Source organism: Mustela erminea, chromosome Y (genome assembly GCF_009829155.1).
Source record: "Mustela erminea isolate mMusErm1 chromosome Y, mMusErm1.Pri, whole genome shotgun sequence".
NCBI lineage: Eukaryota > Metazoa > Chordata > Mammalia > Carnivora > Mustelidae > Mustela > Mustela erminea.
The window spans coordinates 4,947,847-4,968,263 of NC_045636.1; the positions used below are offsets into that span (position 1 = coordinate 4,947,847).

Sequence of the window (20,417 nt, forward strand, 5' to 3'; positions counted from 1 at the left end):
GTTTCTGATAGAATTATGTTTGCCTTTGGTCTGAATCCTGTTCATACAGAAATGTGCCAGTTTGAACTGTTAGCCTTCAGTCCTATTTGATTGGATTGTTTGTTGGAATTGTGTTGCTTGAAATTCTGCAAAACTTTGGATCAATTCCTTTTGGGAACTGGATTGTTTCAGTTGGAACTGAGACTATTAGAACTGTGTACTCTTTGTTCCTAGTACCATCTGCTGTTACACTCTTCTGCCTAGAACTGTACTAACCTTCAGTCCAATACCCCTCTCTCTCTGGAACTTTGCTGGTTTCTGGTTTGATTCCTAAAAAGCCTCTAAGAAATAGAATGACAGTCAACATAATGCTTTAAGGGTTTTCTACCCCACCACTGCCCTGGGACTTTAGGCAGTTAATGTTTGAAAACTATGGTCCCTCTGCTTGAGCATTTTTAACTAAATAGACAAACTTAACTAAAGTAACTTAGTACTTCAATGACTATTATGGGGTACTTTTTAAAAAGGATTTTATTTATTTATTTTAGAGAGATAGAGCAAGAATAGGAGGAGCAGAAGAGGGTGACAGACAGGCAGAGGGAGAGGGAGAGAATCTCCAACAGACTCCACACTAAGTACAGAGCCTGACGTGTGGCTCCAACCCACAACCATGAGGTTGTGATGTGAGCAGAAACCAAGAGGCAGACTTAACTGAGCCACCCAGCTGCCGCAATAAGGAACTTTTGATCTCCCCAAACTTGTTCTACTAGGAATTAAATTAGGAATCTATAGCTCTGAAAGAGAAAGAAACAGGAAAGAAAAAAAGTAAGTGAGAGAGGGAGAGAGAAAGGGAGGGAGGAAGGGAAAGAAAAGGGAGACAAAAATCTGATTGCAGTGTTTGTCTAAATGGTACCTTGTGGCTTCCAGCTGTTTTTAGGATTTTAGGTTTGCCTCTTCACAAAATATTATTTCTAAATTACCTGTAACAAATGATAAGATGTAAAAATAGATTCTTTTTCTTCCTGCCTCATTTTTGTCTACAGACACATAGCAGCTACCTTGTGCTCAGACCCCTCTTCTTATGCCATTTTCTTCTACTCTCTCTGCCAAACTATCATTTCTTCCAAATTTCTCCTTACTTCCTCCTCTTCTGAACCTATTAATATCTACCTCTTTTATTATTTCTCAGGTCTTTGGGTAAGATTAAGTATAAAATCTACCTCTTTCAGTCTTCTGAGGATCTATATAAATCTCAATTTTCTATGTTCCCTATGATAAGGGTGACTCATGAGCCATAGTTAAAGTTTTGTAGAGTGACTGAGGATCCTCATAAGTTTGTTAAAAAATTTAACACAGTTATTTAAATTTACCAATCTGATTGCTCAGATTTGTATCAATTGGTGCCCATGCTTATTGGTGAGTGCCAGACCAAATAATGCATAAAACTAACCAGAAGGGAACATCTTGAAGGGGATTTAGAAAAAGAGACCCTTAACTCCTGGCAACAAGGATGGTAGATTACTCAATGGAAATCCCCATCAGGCAATTATGGTAGATTTTCTCAAGCCTTCTGATTGGAACAAAATTCAGGTTTACATACAAAGTGTGGTAAGTCCATTCATGACTATTATAATCAACTCCAAATTGTGTTTAAAGAATATTCTGCCCTTCATTTAGATATAGCCACCATAGTTTTTAACTCTGTTTATTAAGGGGCTGAACTGAGATCTTTCTCTTTCAGTTAAAAGGACCCAAATGTAATGTAAAACAGCCCACTCCTTAGTTTTAGTTAATATGGCCAACTAGCTCAGTAGCATCTTGTTAGGTCACTTAAAGATTGCTGAAATTTTCAATTTTCAACTCCTACAAATGAAGGCCCCTAAAAACCATCACCACCACTATCTACCCCAGAAACCTTCTAGTGTGTTACTGTTGCAAAGAGCCAGGGCATGTGAATTTAAGTGTTCCAAATGTCTTCAGTAATGTGGCCAGTGTGCCCAATGTACTCCCAATTCCAAACGATACTCCAAGGAACTATTGGGTTCTTCCTAATCCTCCCTCTTAATTGACTTATGAGAACACACTCTCCTGTCTGGGAATTGACCTGTGTCTATATAGATACTAGAGTTACATTCCTGTGCTCAATGCCAGTACTAGAAAGCAGCCCCTGCCTGAAAGTATTAGAACAGTTCAAATAGTCTAAACTCAAGATCAACAGATTCCTGTCTCTGAACTTACTCCCTTTGTTTAGGCCCTTTGGGAGATAGAGTGTCTTCTTCTGCCCCTATTAATTTACTGGGCCAAGAGTTCTTGAAAAAAAAAAAAATCAACTACAACTTTTCTCTCAAAAGGGGGAATAATTTAGAATTTAACAGTAATAACCAAACTGACCAAGAAGGGGAATTAATATGACCATTTGACATATTTTCTATGCTCTGTTTCTGGTGTACTATAGCTAAGTCTGGGAACAATGACCACCCGTCCACATTGGAACAACTGCCATCTTTTTTGTAGGCAAAATCCTCATCTGGCGTTGGCAGAATCCACAGTGCACCTCTTCTCAAGACTCAACCTTTCATCAACATTGAAGACTGAGTGGGTTAGTCATTAAGCATCTCCCAAGTTCAGGTCATGATCCTTGGGATCTGGGATTGAGTCGCACATGGGCACCCTGCTCAGTGGGGAATTTTCTTCTCTAGCTCCAGAAGGAGCCTGCATCTGCCCCCACTTATGACCTCTCTCCCTCTCTCAAATAAATAAATTATTTATTTATTTATTTATTCTTTTTTTTAGTTTCAAAGAGATCCCTTGAAACCTCTTTCCATGAGTTCAATGTCCTATATGGGCATTCAAGCCCATAGTAGAAGATCCCAAATCTCGAGGCCTCACAAGTACCTGTGAGACCCCTATTTTACCAGTGAGAAAGCTCAATGGCTGAGGATAGAGGTTTGTACAGAACTTCCAAGAAAAAAATAACATAAATTACTTAGAACTGTATCATTCCTGGTTGATCCTCATATACTACTGGCATTCATTCCCACTAAACACCAATTTTTCATTATATTAATGTATAGAGTATATTTTTTCCAACTAATAAAGATATCTGATATCTTTTTGCTTTCACTTGGGAAGAATGGCCATACATCTAGACAGTCATGGCCCAGGGTTTCAGAGAGTTCTTACTTTTCACAAACATAAAAGCTGATTTGGATGATTAAAAGTTTTCTGCAGACTGTACCATATTATAATATCTGGATGATTTGCTTTTTTTGCTCCCCTTTTCATACTTCTTCATAGGAGGCACCCTTCACCTATCAAAACTGTTAGCCGTAAAGCATATAAAGTCTCCATAGGAAAAATTGCCCTTTACTCAGACTCAGGTTACATGCTTATAACATCAGAGATCTCAAAACAAGGACTTCATTTGGGTCTAGATGAAACCACTTACAACTGCTTAATATTGAAAGGTTACCTTTGAAATCTCCACAATAATTTATGGAAAACTTCTATAATCAATACAGATTTTTGCATTTTTAAAAATAATTATTATTTAAAGAACAAAAATGATAAATATTGTTCTGGGTTTGCTATTATAACTCCCATTTAAGTCCTTAAGGTAGGACTTTTACCTGTCACTACTTCAGCTCAAAAGGCTAAGTTATAGGACTTTGTGAGAGATTGTACCACAGCTAACAGTAAAACTTAAACATTTATATCAATAGTTGGTTTTCCTTTAGAGTAGCTTATGAATTGGGGATATTATGGAAACAATGAGGTGTCCTTATCTCCAATGGCAATAAAATTTAAAATGACTTCAAAGCCCAAAATTTGTTAAATAACGTGCTTCTGGCTGCTCTGGCTGTTACAAAGGTTCCAAGATGCAACTCCCTAGAGGCTAAGCTGATCCAACTTACTGATATTTCACTCAAAAATGCTGCTATCAAGGAAGCTAACAGCTAAAGCTCTGTCACAGTCCAAAGGGATATTTTCCCAAAAGATAATTTTGGAAAAATCAGTAAGAGATACCCAGTAACTGGCAGAGAGAGAACAATATTGGAAAATTAGTAATTTGGGGTTTGATAAAAAGAGAAATTCTTTTGGACTAAGTAACAATCTGATCTACCATAAATTCTAAATCCTCCATCCTTAAACATGCATTGAACCATTGGTCAATGGCAAAATGGTAGCATTCATAAACCCTTATCAGTTGGGAAATTGTTAACAAGGGCACAAAAACTGCCTACTTCACTTGTCCTACCTGTCCAAAGTATAATCCTGGGAAAGTATAATCCAGGAAACATGAATTATGGAAACATGTCCCTACCGTATGCTCTCTCTCTCCCTCTGACAAACAGATAAACAAAATCTTGAAAGAAAGAAAAGAAAGGAAGGAAAGAAGGAAGAAAGAGGAAGGAAGGAAAAGAGGAAGAAAAGAAAGAAACAGAGAAAGGAAGGAGAAAGAGGAATGAGGGAGGGAAGAAAGGAGGGAGGGAGAGAGGAAAGGAAGGAAGGAAGAGGGAAGGAAGGAAAAAAGAAAACATTATTCCTACTGGGGAACACCTCTCAAACTTTCTTGTGATTAGGAAACTCATTTTACTACATCCCTGGGATGCAAGCATAGTTCAACATCACAGATATTAAGAGTTTTGTGCTGTTTTACCAGTACTGGTCAAAGACATTAACAATTCTGTGCTGTTTTAGCAGTTTTACAACATTTTCATTGTGCATACCATCCGCAGTCCTCAAGCTTAGTTAAATGCACTAACAGCACTATTTAAACTCAACTGGCAAAGTTTGTAGGGACCCTCCAAATAGTTTTGCTGAAAGCTTTGCCAGTGCTTCTAAATCTCAGATCCAGTCCCTCTGGAACTCATATACTCTCACCCTTCAACACAGGCACAGAATGTCCAGTGCACTTGACCCTTGCCTCCTTTGACCCACAAAAGGAAATATACTTAATATTGTAAATTAAGCTAATTGTTTCTATTTGCATCTGCTATAATAACCATGCTTTGATAGAGCAATCTTTTCACAGTGAGTTGCTGGGAATTGATGACTTTAACCATTATACCTTGCAACCTAGAGCTCTATTTGTTGGAAAAGACACTTCCAGAAAGACTCTCTTCAACCTCACTGAAAAGGCACTTATCAGGAACTGCTAACCAACCCTGTGCTGCCAAACTCCAGGGATTAGACTCTCAGATTCACATGACACATCCAAACCCTGACTGGACCTTCACATCATCTGGTGATCTTAAAGTAAACATTTCCAGGAACTGAACAGCTTTCCCAAGATGTCCAGACCAAATCTGTATATCTTTTTCTCACAGTTGCTTCCTCTCTCTTTTCTATGGAAAGACAAGCCCTGTCTGCTTTTCCTAAACCCTTCCAAAAGGGAGATTCCTCTACTTTTTATTATACCACCAGAATTTTGATAGGATTTGCATTGACTCTATAGATGGCTTTTAGCAGTGTGAACATTTTAGCACTATTAATTCTTCCAATTCATTAATATGACATATTTTGCCATTCTTTGTCTAGCTCAATTTCTTGCTTATCAAATTCTTCTATCTTACAATGTGTAGCACTTTCACTTCCTTTATTAAACTTATTGTTTAGTTTTCATTTTTTTATTCTATTAAATGGAATGGTTTTCTTTCTTTTTCATGAAGTTCATTGTGTATACAAATAAAACCAACTCTGCATGCTGATTTTGTCTCTTGCAACTTTGTTGAACTCATTGGATTGATTGAATGCCTGACTGTTTAGGATTTTCTATTCATAAGATCATGCTATCTAATAAACAAAAACAACTTACATCTTCCTTTCCGATTCAAATACATTTTATTTCTTTATCTTTCCTGATTGTTCTGACCCCAACTTCCACTGTACATTGAATAAGAGTGATGAGAATGGTATTCTTGTTTGGTTCCTGAGGTTAAATGAAAAGTTTCAATCTTTTATCATTTAATATAATGTTAGCTATGTGCTTATCATAGATGACCTTTGTTATGTTAACGTATGTAGAGAGTTTCTATTACTGCGCAATGTTGTACTTTGTCAAAAGGTTTTATAAAATTATTGAGTTGATCATACTAATTTTATCTCTCATTCTAGCAATGTGATGTATCACACTGATTTGCTTGTGTTGAACTGTGCTTGCATCCCAGGGATAAATCCCTCTTGGTCTTGGTATCTGATTCATTTAATATGCTATCAAATCTGATGAAGTCCCAGAACCTAAGTCAGGTTCGGTGGGGTGAGGAGGTTCGGAGCCGACGACTAAAGAAAGAATTCTTAAGACGTCGTTGGTGCGAAAGGTGATTTATTAGAGCACGGGAACAGGGCCCATGGGCAGGCAGAGATGCGGCTGCCCCGGGTTGTGAGGAGTGGTTGGTTATATACACAGGAGTTGGGTAGGTGAGGACAAAGCGGTGTTCAGAAGGGCTATTGGGGCAAGGAATACTATCAGGATATTGAAGGCTTAGTTGCTATCAAGTAAAGACAATTGGAAGTCTGGTGGAATGTTACATTCCTGCTATCAAGCATCCTTGTTAATAAGATTTAGGTTTAGAAGAAATTTAACTTTATTTACTTTTCCTTCTACTTCCACCTCCTTCGGTTTTTATGGAGGGGAGGGTAACATTAGGCTTGAGGAACTGAGTTCTGTGTCTTTGGAAATTGGGCTATTGATAAGGTAACTTCTTTGTTGTAATCTCAAGGAAATTTGCAAACCAAGGGAGACTCCTGTCTTGCAGGATTGCGATCTCAGCAAGTTAACTATTTATCATTTTATGGCAGTCAGGGGTGCCTGAGGAATGCCACACATATGGAGGGGAGCGGATGAAGTGGGGGGGTGCGAGGCACCAGCTTTTGCTTTGTCCTCAGCCAGCCTCCTGCTCCCTCATCAAATCTGTTTTGCTAATATTTTGTTGAAGATTTTTGTTCTTGTATTCATCAAACATACTGGTTTCTAATTTTCTTTTTTGTTGTTGTATCTCTGTCTGACTACGGTATCAGGTTAATGCTGTCAATGCAAAATGAGATTGGGAGTGTTCCCTCTTCTTCAATTTCTTATAAGAATTCGAAAAGATTGGTGTTAACTCTTCTTTGAATGTTTGGTAAACATCAACACTGTTACTATCTGTTTCTAAACTTCTATTGTTGAGGTGTTTATTATGGGTTCAACCTCCTTACTTACTATTGGTCTAAGTTTTCTATCTTTATGATTCACTTTTCATAGTTATATGTTTCTAAGAATTTATCCATTTCTTCTAGTTTACTCAATGTGGTGTTTTGGGGTTCTTTTTCAAGATTTATATATTCATTTGAGAGAGACATTGCTTCTCGGCCTTTTGGCTAAGATCAAGTGTATTCATTTCAGAGAGAATGAAAGCAGAGGAGGGACTGAGGGAAAAGGAAATGGAGAATCTGACACAGACTCCTGCTGAGGGCAGAGCCCGATACAGGACTCAGTCTCATAAGCCTTAGATCATGACTTGAGCTAAAACCAAGATTCAGATGCTTTACCAACTGAGCCCTCAAATATGTTGTTCTTAGCAATCTCTTAAAATCTATATATTTCTGCAGTTTCTCTTTCATTTTTTGGAGTCTTCTTTTTTTTCCCTTGTTAAAGGTTTTCAATTTGTCCTTTCAAAAAAAACCTCTGTTTTTTTTTTTGTTTTTTGTTTTTTGGGGGGTGTAGGGGTTGGAGGTGATTTTTTTTTTCCAGATTTTATTTATGCATTTGAGACAGATTGAGGGGTGAGGAGTATACAGAGAGTGACAATTAGACTCTGTGCTGAGAGGGGATGCGGGGCTCTGAGATCAGGACATGAGCAGAAATCCAGTCACTCACAGGCCACCTGGGTGGCTCAGTCAGTTAAACATCTGCCTTCAGCTCAAGTCAACTGGGGTCAAGTCCCAAGTTGTACTCCCAGTGGGAATCTCCTTTTCCCAGGCTCTGCCATTACCCTTGCTCATGCTCAGGAACACATACTCTCACAAATAAATAAATAAAACCTTAAAAAAAAAAAGAGTTATTCACTTAACTGAGCCACCCAGGTGCCCCAATGTTCTTAGTTTTGATGGTCATTTCTATTGTTTACTGATCGGTCTTTCTCTCTCTCTCTCTCCCTCTCTCCCTCCCTCCTTTTCTTCCTTTTTCCTTACTTCCTTTCCCTGTTCTCTTCCCTATTATTCCTTCCTTCTGCTCACTTTGGGGTTAGTTTTTTCTTCTATCTCCATTTCCTCAAAGTATAAAATGTATTTATTTTAGATCTCTTTCCCGCTTAAAAATGGAACTTCTTCAGCCATATTCTAAAGGATCTGGTATGTTGTTTCCATTTCCTTTGCTGAATATACATTTTTTTTAAGATTTTATTTATTTATTTGACAGAGATCACAAGTAGGCAGAGAGGCAGGCAGAGAGAGAGGAGGAAGCAGGCTCCCTGCTGAGCAGAGAGCCTGATGCAGGGCTCCATCCCAGGACCCTGAGATCATGACCTGAGCCGAAGGCAGAGCCCTTAACCCACTGAGTCACCCAGGCACCCCATTTATGCCTTTTTTTCTAATTGTTCTTCGGAATGTGTTTAATTTCCATTTATTTGTAAGTGTAAATGTAAACAGGTTTCTTCGTGTTTTTGACTTCTAGTTACACACCACTCTGATTAGAAAACATACTTGGGTGGTTCAGTCTGTTAGGATTCTCACTCTTGACTTTTATTCAAGTCATGATCTCAGAGTTGTGAAATCAAGCCTCATGTGGGGCTTCACACTTAGCAGAAAATCGGCTTGAGATTCTCTTTCTCCCTTTCCCTCTGCCCTCCCAGGCCCCACTCACCTGAATGCATTCTCTTTCTCTCTAAAAGAAAAAAAATATATTTGGTATGTTATCAGTCACCTTAAATTTGCTAATGCTTGTTCTGTGGCTTATCTATCACATCATCTATCATAGAGATAAAATTCCATGCATATTTGAGAAGAATATGTTTTCTGTTGTAGTGTATAGTATGTATGTATATATAGTATGTTCTATATATTTCTGTTAGGTTATTTTATTTTAGGTGTGATTGAGGTCAACATCTCCTTTTAACTTTCTGGATGATCTAGCAGTTGCTGAAAGCAGGGTATTGAAGTCCTCTACCATTTTCGTTTTCTTGTCTATTTCACCCTTCAGATATTTCTTAATATATTTAATTATTCCATCATTAGGCATGTCTATATTTATGACTATGGTATCTTTTTGATCAATTGATACCTTTACCTTTATATAATTACTATTTTTATCTCATTACTATTTTTGACCAATGTCCACTTGGTCTGATATGAATAGAGCTCCCTCTGTTCCCTTTTGATTTCCATTTCCCTTGAATATCTTTTCTATCCTGCAGTTTGAGGCTAAGTGTGTTCTTAAAGATAAAGTGACTCTCTAGTATGCAACATGTAGTTGCGTTTTGTTTTTTTATCCAGCTAGCCACTCTATACCTTTTGATTGGAAAATGTATCCCTTTCCATTTTTAAATTTTTATATTTTAAGAAAATAAGGACTTAACGCTGTCTTATTCATTGTCTTATAACTGTTTAACTTGTGCCATTCTTCCTTTCTTGCTGCCTTCCCTTGAGAACTGGTAATTTCCTGTGTAAACTCTGATTTTCTTTTATGCATCATTTATGCACCTCCTATAGGTTTTTGTTTTGTGGCTACTACTAAACTTACATAAAACATGTTATAGCTGTAACAGTCCATTTAAAGCTCATGGCAAGTTAACATCAATTATATATAAACACTCTGCCCTAACCAGGCATCCCAACTACAATTTCAAAGTTCCCATCATCATAAGAAACTCAGAGATTCTTACTTCTTCTATTTGGTTTTTTTTCTGATGTTGATAGTCTCTATTGCATCTTTTCCACTTATTCATTTAATTATTCAATTCCAGAATTTCTATTTCGTACTTTTTTATTATTTCTATCTCTTTGGGGTTTTGTTTGTTTTGTTTTTGATATTTTATTTATTTATTTGACAGACAGAGATCACAAGTAGGCAGAGAGGCAGGCAGGGAGAGGAAGGGAAGCTCCCTGCTGAGCAGAGAGCCTGATGTGGGGTTCGATCCCAGGACACTGAGATCATGACCTGAGCCGAAGGCAGAGGCTTTAACCCACTGAGCCACCCAGGCGCCCCTCTATCTCTTTGTTTAGTTTCTCATTTTGTTTCTAGGTTCTTATCCTGATTTTATTGAATTGTCTTTCTGTGGTTTCATATAGCTTATTAAGTTTCCTTAAAACAGCCATTTTGAATTCTTTGTTGGGTAAATTGTAGATCTCCCTTTAAATTTTTGTGATCCTTTTGTGATATGTTTCCTTGATATGTCATATTCCTTGGAGTTTTGCCTTGCTGTGTTTGCATTTGAAGTAGTGATCACCTCCTCTAATTTTCACAAATTTTCTTCGTGGGTGAAACACCTTCTGTCAATACTGCTAGAGAGTCTAAGTTTTCTCAAAACTTGTATTGGCACAACTGCATCATTCTTCTCACCCTTTCTTGCAGGACAATTCTTAAGCTTGTATATCTTCTCTCAGTCATAGGGTACACCAGGTCAGGGGCTGATAGCCTCTTTTGTTCTCCCAAAGTTGGTATTATAACTCAAGTTTGTGGTTTCTCCCTGGCCTGAAGGTCCTGAGCTGCTTTCTGCAAGTTAAAATACCTACCAAAGTTCATATAACCTATAAAGCAAATATAGGGACCTGGCTGCAAAGAGTTGGTAGGTATAAGTGAGGGTGCTAGAAATGCCCAAGGATGAGATTGTGGGATTCGGGGTGAGGCTTTCCCAGTACCTTGTGGGCAGCTTTCTGATGACATCTACAGTGAAGTCAGCAAAAAAATGTGTCCTTTTAATATCCTCTGAGAATCTTAATTGCTGTTACTCCTATTTGCTCCCTCATTATAGTGGCACTCCTTATTTGATACTCTGGATGCTTTGCAAAAGAAATGAGACTTTTTGCCAGGGTTCCATATAGCTAGGGAATCTGATTACTCATTTAGCTACTCTCAAATTCTTCTGCCAGAGAAATAATAGTTGCCCTAAGATATGATATCCTGAGGGAATGGTGATGAAGGTAAAACCAAGCTATTTACCTATTTACTCCAATGTATCAAAACTCTTTTCCCCACTGGAATGTCTGTTAAGGAAACTTGGACTTCCACAGAGACTGTTGTCCATTGGGTCTGACCACATCAGTGTTGTCTGGGTGCTCCCACATTGTGGTCAAGAGTAACAACTGGTTCTCAGTACTAGTAGGTGGGACCAAGATCTGTGTGCTTATACCTCCCACACAGACACTTTTGTTCATGAATGGATGCCAAATTTTTGTTGTTGAGGGAGTCAAAATGAAAGATGCCTTATGCCTCCATGATGTTGATGTAACTCAATGATTTCCATGCACAAAAGAAGAAAGTTCATATTAGACTACCTTAAAATTTAAAAATTTTGTGCATCTAAGAACTCTATTAGCAAAATGAAATGGCACCCCTACAATTGAAAAATAAAAATTGCAAGTTACATACTCTTAAGGGGATAAGTAATAGCCAGGATATATGTAGAATTGTACACCTCAACAACAGTAGCAACAAAAACTCACTTCAAAATGTGTTAAGTATTGGGTTTTGTTTTTGTTTGGTTTTTTTTTGTTTATTTTTTAAATTTATTTTTTCATTTCTAGAGATAGAATAGGAAGGAGCAAAGGGAGAAAATCTCAAGTAGATTCCCTACTCAGCGTGGATCTTGTGAGCTTGATCCATACCCTAACATCATGGCCTGAGCAGAAACCAAGAGTAGGACTCTTTAACCTACTGAGCCACCCAGGCTTCCCAGATTAAGTATTTGAATAAACATTGTCCAAGGGACATACTGAAATAGTCAATGAGAACACTAAATATGCTGAGCATATTTAGTGTTCTCAGCATATAAAATATGCTGAGAATATTTCATATTTCATGAAATGAAAACCCAAACCACAATGAGATAATACTTCCTACATGTTAGGGTAACTATTATTTAAAAAAAAAAAAAAGACTCCTTTTTTTTGGGGGGGGACGCCTGGGCGGCTCAGTTGGTTGAGCATCTGCCTTCAGCTCAGGTCATGATCTCAGAGTCCTAGAATCGAGTCCCACACTGGTATCCGTGCTCAGTACAGAGCGTGCTTTTCTCTCACCTTTGCCCCTCCCCCTGCTTGTGTGCTCTCTCTCTCTCTCTCTTTGACAAATAAATAAAATCTTTTTAAAAATTGAAGTGTTGGCAAGCATGTGGGCAAAATGAAACACTTATGCATTCCTAGTGGAAATATAAAATAGTGGAGCATCATGCAAAATAGTGCTTCTAATAACTAAACATGTAGAACTACTATATGATCCATTAATTCCACTTTTGAATCTATCCCCAAAAGAATTAAAAACAATATTTTTTAAATTTAAAATATTTTTAAGTTTATTTTTTAATATATTTGTACACAATTGTTCAAATTGTATACAAATATGTTTGTATACAATTGTTCATAGCAGACAATCAGTGAAAGGTGGAAGCAACTCAAGGATTTTGACTGACTAGCTAAAACTAGACTTCTGCAGGAGACTGAAACTATAGTAAAGTCCCTGTTTGATGATTTGGCTTAGGGTAAGTGACTCTATTTTGGGCTTGTGGTTTTTCTTTTTACCAGTTGCCAAACAGAGAAGCTCGCCTGAGTCTTGATGTCCAGGGTTGTTATTGAAGTTAGTTATGGATTACCCATATGTCTGACATGGATTACCCATATGTCTGACAGCTATTCAGTCTCTAGCCCCCAGAAGTCAAACTGATATATCTAGAGCCTCATGGATGAAAAAAATCGGGCATTTTCCATAAGTAGCAATGTTAGCTTAAACAATACAAAAACACTTATCAGAGAGGGTATTCCAAAGTTTCAGTTTATCTTTCAGTGACCAGGCATCCTAAACTTAAGCCTTCCTTTGGTATGGCAAGTTTGAGCAACCTAAGACTATTGAGTTAACCCTTTCTGTACAACTGTCTTTCATGATCTTTGTTGATATCTTAAAGCATCATCTATCCTTTATGTTTATGCCTGGGCTTATGAAGGGAAGGTCTCTGTGCTTTCCTATGATACAACATGAGAATCAAAACATCCATGTCCCTACTTGCTCTATTCCCTAACCACAAATATAATCCTAACCAAGTCTCATTTTTTTCTTGTTCCCACTAGACATTTGGGATTAATTCCAGAAGACTTTCCTCCTCTTGCAAAAGATCCACACATACATAATAAATCTTTTTATATCCTTTTGGTTTACCAGTGGTATCATCAATGTATGTACATCAATATATGTACATCAATATATGTACCAAATTTTGGTTGGAGACCTGTCTCTTTCTGGGTACCTGCAACTCTTTTTTTTTTTTATTGAGGTACTCAGTGATATGACTGGACTTCCTAAACTTCACGTTCTATACATGTGGAACAAATCAATAATCACCTGGGATTCTCCATATTAGTACCTATAAAACCTTTTTTATAGGTACTATAAAAAGCAGCTACCTTTGGCTCAGGTCATGATCCCAGAGTCCTGGAATCAGGTCTTACATCAGGCTCCCTGCTCAGCAGGGAGTCTGCTTCTCCCTCTAGTCCTCCCCCACAGACTTGTGCTCACTCTCTCTCTGCAAAATAAATAATAAAATCTTTTTTAAAAAAATATGAAACTTGAAGAACAACAGATAACTAATGCAAACATGAAGCTTTTGCTGTCTGTTCTGAGTAATAAATTATGTCACCTCTGACTAGGGAACCATAATGATAAGCTCGTTTCCTAGCTTGAAGAGAGGGTAAGATTTCAGATTCTAGGGGCGCCTGGGTGGCTCAGTGGATTAAGCCGCTGCCTTCGGCTCGGGTCATGATCTCAGTGTCCTGGGATCGAGGCCCGCATCGGGCCCTCTGCTCAGCGGGGAGCCTGCTTCCCCCTCTGCCTCTGCCTGCCTCTCTGCCTACTTGTGATCTCTCTCTCTGTCAAATAAAGTAAATAAAATCTTTAAAAAAAAAATGTCAGGTTCTACAATTCTTGACAATACATAATATACAACAAGCTTTCTGTACTTATGAGTTAATATTTTAGTGGCACATAGTGGACATTTGGTAAATATTATAAACGGTAAATCATTCATGTAAGTTCAGATAGTAAAAGGGATTTTTTAAAAAGCTGATAGGGGGGCGCCTGGGTGGCTCAGTGGGTTAAGCCGCTGCCTTCGGCTCAGGTCATGATCTCAGGGTCCTGGGATCGAGTCCCGCATCGGGCTCCCTGCTCAGCAGAGAGCCTGCTTCCCTCTCTCTCTCTCTGCCTGCCTCTCTGCCTACTTGTGATCTCTGTCTGTCAAATAAATAAATAAAATCTTTAAAAAAAAAAAAAAAAAAAAAAAGCTGATAGGGGTGCCTGGATGGTGCAGTGGGTTAAGCCTCTAAGGTCGTGATCTCAGGGTCCTGGGATCAAGTCCTGCATTGGGATTTCTGCTCGGCAGGGAACCTGCTTCGCCCTCTCTGCCTGCTTGTGATCTCTCTCTCTTTCTCTCTCTCTCTTTCTGTCAGATAAATAAAGTCTTTTTTTTTTTTTTTTTTAAAGCTGAAAGTAGAAGAGAGTGATTATGGGACATTTTACATATCATGGTCAGAGAAAAAGGCCTTTGAAAAGCGATGATTGAGCTGATGGATACTTCAGTTATAACAGTTAAAACAAATGGAAATATTAGTGGGAAATCTCAAATGGAGGGTGTATTCTTAGTATCAAAGCCTTGAGAACTTTCAAAGAATGCAGAGGAAGCAAATGTTATTACAACTTATGAGACTGAGTGGAGTTATCTTAAATAAGGGGCTTAGATCAGTGGAGACATAGGTTTTCTACAGAAGTTGGAAATTGTTATGGTGACAGCAAGAAGTCCTTGTAGGGTTTAACTATGCATGTGTATAACATAATCTGACTTACATTTTAAAAGATAACAAACAGTGCTACTTAATGAAGGATAAAATGGTTGAAGCACTTTGAAGATCTAAAAGCTAATGACTACAACTCCACAAAGTTAGAAGCACTTAATCAAATTTGAGTAATAGCACAGACCTATTTTCAGACAAGAAGTTTAGAATTTGGTCTCTGAAATGGGGTGGAAATAAAAACAGAGAAGAAATCTGTACCAAGTAACTCTGAAAGGTTAGGAACTTTGTGCATCTTTGAAAGAAAATTTGGAGGTAAGCTAAGTTGCAATCTTTTTCAATAATGTACAGCATGGGGGCACATAGGTGGCTCAGTTGCTTAAATATCTCCTTTTGATGTGGGAAACAAAGGTAGAAGAAAAATTACTGCATTTCTTTACTACCTACAGACCACGGACAAGTCCTTGAAACAGGAAGAGTGACATTCTTCTAGGGACTCAGCTACCCTCATGTTGATCCTTTGCTAAGGCCTAAAGATGATCCTAGCCGGACCACTTCTGATCTGCCTCCAGGATCCTGTATGTCTACTTCAACAAATAAACATTCTTTTGGAAACTTCTTTACCTCTGTCCCCCAAGCATATGGACCAGCAATATATATCTGAATGTCTCATGCCTCAGGTTTTACTAGACGGTAATAAATGACCTCTTCCCGACAATGGCTGGACCCCTCAAGTTCCTGGAAAACTTGCTTCCAAAATTCCTTAGAAACTTAGACTACCTCACAACTTGAAAGGATAAAATGGGCCACTCCTCATGACCCCACTGCAGCTTTTTTCTGTCAATTTTTCCTGTCCCCACGCAATAATAAAATCATCCTTTTTGTACCAAAATTGTCTTAAAAATTCTTTCTTGGCCATTGGCTTCAAGCCCTAGTGTTCTTTCCTATATCACCTTCAGCTCAGGTCATGATCCCAGGATCCTGGAATCAAGTTCCACATCAGACTCCTTGCCCAGCAGGGAGACTTCTTCACTCTCACTCTGCCCCACCCCACCCCCTCACTTGTGCTCTCTTTCTCCATCTAAAAAGCAAATAAAATCTTAAAAAAAAAAAAATGTACAGCATGCAATGATATTGTTGGGTAACTAAAGATCTGTATTCATGATTCCTGAAAAAAAATTAAATTTCACTAGTATGGTTCATTTGTGGATAGAGGCTCTGTATGGCTTTTGATGATGACACTATTTTGAAAATGCTTCCTTCCACCTATTTTTAAGATTAATTTCCTAATAAGTGATAAGAACACTTAACAAGCATTTCTGGAGAGAAAAATAGTGTAATGGGAAATCCTGTTTGGAATTTTAATGTAATAATAGTTTTACCCAAATAAGACAAAATCAGGAAATAAGGCAGTATAAATAATGCAAAAAGAGAGGAGTTACTGAAAAGAAACGAAAACGAGGGAAATGGGAGGAATGTCTTGGGACTTAAGAACTGTAAGTGGCATCCCATGAACTTGGAAATTTGTCATTTTTTAACTCAGGAATTTTTCTAAAAGATTTATTTGCTAGAGAGAGAGTGAGCAAGTGAGCACAAGCAGGGAGTGAGCCGCAAAGGAAGAAGCAGGGAGCTTGAATCCCAGAACCCTGGATCATGACCTGTGCTGAAGGCAGACATTTAACTGACTGAGCCACTCAGGAGTCCTTAAATCAGGAATTTTCTTTTAGTATGGCCTTGAGTAAATGTCAGAATTGAAAAGCTGTATATTCCAGGTCCATCTCTCTATTTTTTAAGAGATTTACTTTTTTACTTACTTACTACTTACTTGAAAGAAAGAGTATGTTAGAGAGTTACCATGGGGCAGTAGGAGAAAGAGAAAAAATCTTAATGTAGGTTCCATGCTGAACAGGACGCCTGCTTGATGCTGAACAGGAAAACTGCTTGATCCCATGACCCTAACATCATAATTAGAGCCAAAATCAAGAGCTGGATGCTCAACCCACTGAGCTACCTAAGCACCCCTATTCCAGGCCCTTCTTAAAGTTCAGGTGCTTGTAGATACTCCTTGACATAGGAAGAAGAGTTCTTTGTGTGCTCAATTTGATTTCATAAAGCTAGGATTGCTAATGGGAGTAAAGATGAATCAATATCAAAGTGTTAATACTTGATTGGTTTTGACATAAAGAAAATGCAAAATGTATGATTCAAATTAGCACAACCAGAATGAGAAACTATTTGGCTCTATTTATTGAAGGTGAACATACACCTACTCAGAAAATTCAGGAATTGGCCTTATGACTAATTAAAACAATGACATAGGTCCCTGAAAAGACATGGACAGTAAGTTGATTCATACAAGTTCCAATCTGCAAATGATTCAAATGTCCATCAATAGTAATTAGTTACATATCTTTGGTATATTTATATAATGCTATAAAGTTTTAATTCAGGAAAAAGTAATCTATGTTCATGGAAGTCAGAATAGTTGTCATCTCAGGGTGTTCAGGTGAACAATGACTAGAAAGGTTTATTTTTGAGGAACTGTTGGCTTTTGGGGGAGGGAGACAGAGATAGAGGGAATTCCATCGAATTCTCATTCCTCATTTGCTTTCCTGGGTATGCCAATAATGCAATGCCTTCATCCACATCATTTGCCTTTGTCATTTTCCTAAATCATTTCTTTTTTTTTAAGATTTTATTTATTTACTTGATAGAGATCACAAGTAGGCAGAGAGGCAGGCAGAGAGAAAGGAGGGAAAGCAGGCTCCCCGCTGAGCAGAGAGCTGGATGCATGCATGACTCAATCCCAAATCTCTGAGACCATGACCCGAGCCAAAGGTAGAGGCTTAACCCACTGAGCCACCCAGGCACCAGTTCCTAAATCATTTCTTAGTAAGCCGGAAAGATAAGGCAATATCCCTCCACATCCCCAACACACAAAAAATAAGCTTGCTTATGAAAGTATTAAAATAAGACAATGTCCAAGTTCTGTGATCCTCAGCTGCGATGCAAATACTGCTGAGTATTGTGACATCCATAAATACCCTTTCACATTACTTCCATGGATTTTAGGAAGCAGAGAGACCCTGAAAACAATGCTCACCCTCTTGCTCCACAGAGTTAGCTAAAGTTATTCAGATTTGAGCAACAGCTCAAACAGGAAATTTACAATATGATCTCTGAAATGGGGTGGAAATAGGGGTGAGAGAGAAATCTATATCAAGAAATTCTGCAGTGTCAGGAACTTTATCTACAGTACTTTACTAGAAGAAAATTTACAACTTTTTTCAAAAATTGATCAAAATTGAGTAGTAATAAAGTAGTTGATGTTTCCTTCTACAACTTGTATCTTCTATCAGGATCCACTAAATAGCAACATATCAATCTAGTAACTTTTAAGTAACAGAAAGTCAAATCTTTAGTGGTTACATACACATGTTTACTTTGAAAAAACTAACATCCTGTGAACTTCACAGGATGTATGTATATTTCAGAAAAAAATATTTACCAAAAATTTAATTTTTTAAGCCTTCAAAAAAGGTTTCTGTCTAAATATCACCTACCAAGAGGAAGGCAATAAGGAGACAAAAATAAGGCCCTGATAATCTTTTGCTTATGATTATTACATGTAGGGCAGGTTTGGAGCACAAATCGCACTTTGCTAGGGAGTAGGCTTCCATTGTTCCCTATTCGATGATCTTGGGCTATTAAGATACTCTTCAAATATTTTCTTTGCAGAATACCATTTGGAGATGTGTTCTTAAGACTTGTTTAGGTAATAACTATTAATGACATCTCCATCAGTAGCAAATCTGCAGTCTTCCATGGATAGACACTGGTAGTGGCCACAAAAGAGTAACAAATAATACAAAGCGAATCCAGTATATATATATTATATAAATATACGTATATGTAAATATAAAGATATAAATGTATCAGTTAACGAAATACGTTAATGAAGTAGAAAATCCACATGATTCAATATATCCCACATAAGAAAACCAGTGGGCTTTCCTCTTATTCACATGGACAACTGTCCCTGTCCACTGGATCTTATACAATCGCTACTTCTTAGCTTTCTGCCATCAAGGTGGGCTATCGGTCAAGAAATGGAGGTGGGAAGAGGTGGGACGCAAAGTTGTGCCTTCACCCAACCGGTACAATAGATAAGACAGTGCGCAGTCTCAGCACCTCTTTATTCATACTTTATTTATACTTCTTTCCACTGTGTAAACCTTGAGGTTCGGTGACGTTTCCATTCGGGTTCCTTGGCCGGCCAAATTCATAATGCAACCAAACCCAGCGATGCAAGTTAAATTGTCAATGTGACACTCCTGTTTCACTTAATTGTTTCCTCAAATACGTAGTTACCCTTCTGGCGTTGCTGCCTTATCTTTTCAGGTCAATCATTGTGAAAACAGATCCACAGCCTTAATACCCCCCAGTTTTCCTTATTGTAGTTTGTGTTCTACCCTTTCCCTATAATACGCTAAAATTAAATAGGGTCAGAGACGGGTCCTGTCACAGCTCTTTGTGTGACAGTCAAAGTACCAACAATTGCCTTTACTGTTGTGGTCTGCCCCGCCTATCCACAATGTTTGTGGATCTAGAGTTCTGAACCAGGATTCATTTCCGGATTTGCGCAAGAATTCCTTCCCAGTTCCGGTGGAGCGAGAAAAAAAACGGTAGGAAGGGGGAGAAACTGAACAGCTGAGGAACACCAGAATGGGCAGGCGTAGGGGGTGGGCCAAGGGGCGGGACTTGGGCAGGGGTGAAAGGTTATCAAGACTCTAGGTGGTGCCGGGGTTGGTGGAAGTCTGCGCCTGTGCAGTTGCTTGGGCAGGCGGTTTTTTTGGTTTTGTTTGTTTGTTTGGCGGGTTTTTTTTGTGGGTTTTGTTGTTGTTGTTGTTGTTTTGTGGGGGGTTTTTTGGTTGGTTTTTGTGGGGGTTTTTTGGGTTTTTTTTTTTTTTTTTTTTTTTTTTTTTTTTTTGGTTCAGCGGATCCGCCATATTGAAGAGGAGCGGCCTGGCGACTACTGGAGCCCCGACCTTCCCGCACCCCGCCCTTTAGGGGCTCTATTGAGCCGGCCCATTTCAGCCTCAAACAGCTACTAAGCTTTTCTTTAAGCTTGTCCCCGCCGCCGCCTCTCCCATACGGGAGGCGGCCGCCTAAGCGCATTGTGTTGGTGTCGGCGTGGAGAGCTAAGAGTAAGAGTCGCAGTGAAGCGGCCTGGCGAGAAGGACGATAAAGGCAAGGTGAAACACCGCTGCGGGACGAGTAAAAAGAGGTGACTCAGGACAGTCGCACTACGTAGATCCTATCTAAGCTCAGCGAGAGATCCTACCCCGGAAAAAAAAAAAAAAAAGGTGAGAGGACCACCGCGTGCGGAATACGGCGGACTTGGTGCAGTGCCTTTTTTTCTCACGGCCCTCGACCCAGTTCTAGCTGTCGCATTTTTTTTTTCTTTTTTACTG

The 20,417-nt window shown here is 38.6% G+C and overlaps 1 pseudogene; it reads left to right on the forward strand.

Annotated features, from left to right (window-relative positions):
• The window catches only part of LOC116583949, a 39,513-nt pseudogene extending 19,322 nt beyond the window's left edge, over positions 1-20,191 (forward strand).
• The last annotated feature ends 226 nt before the right edge of the window (positions 20,192-20,417 follow it).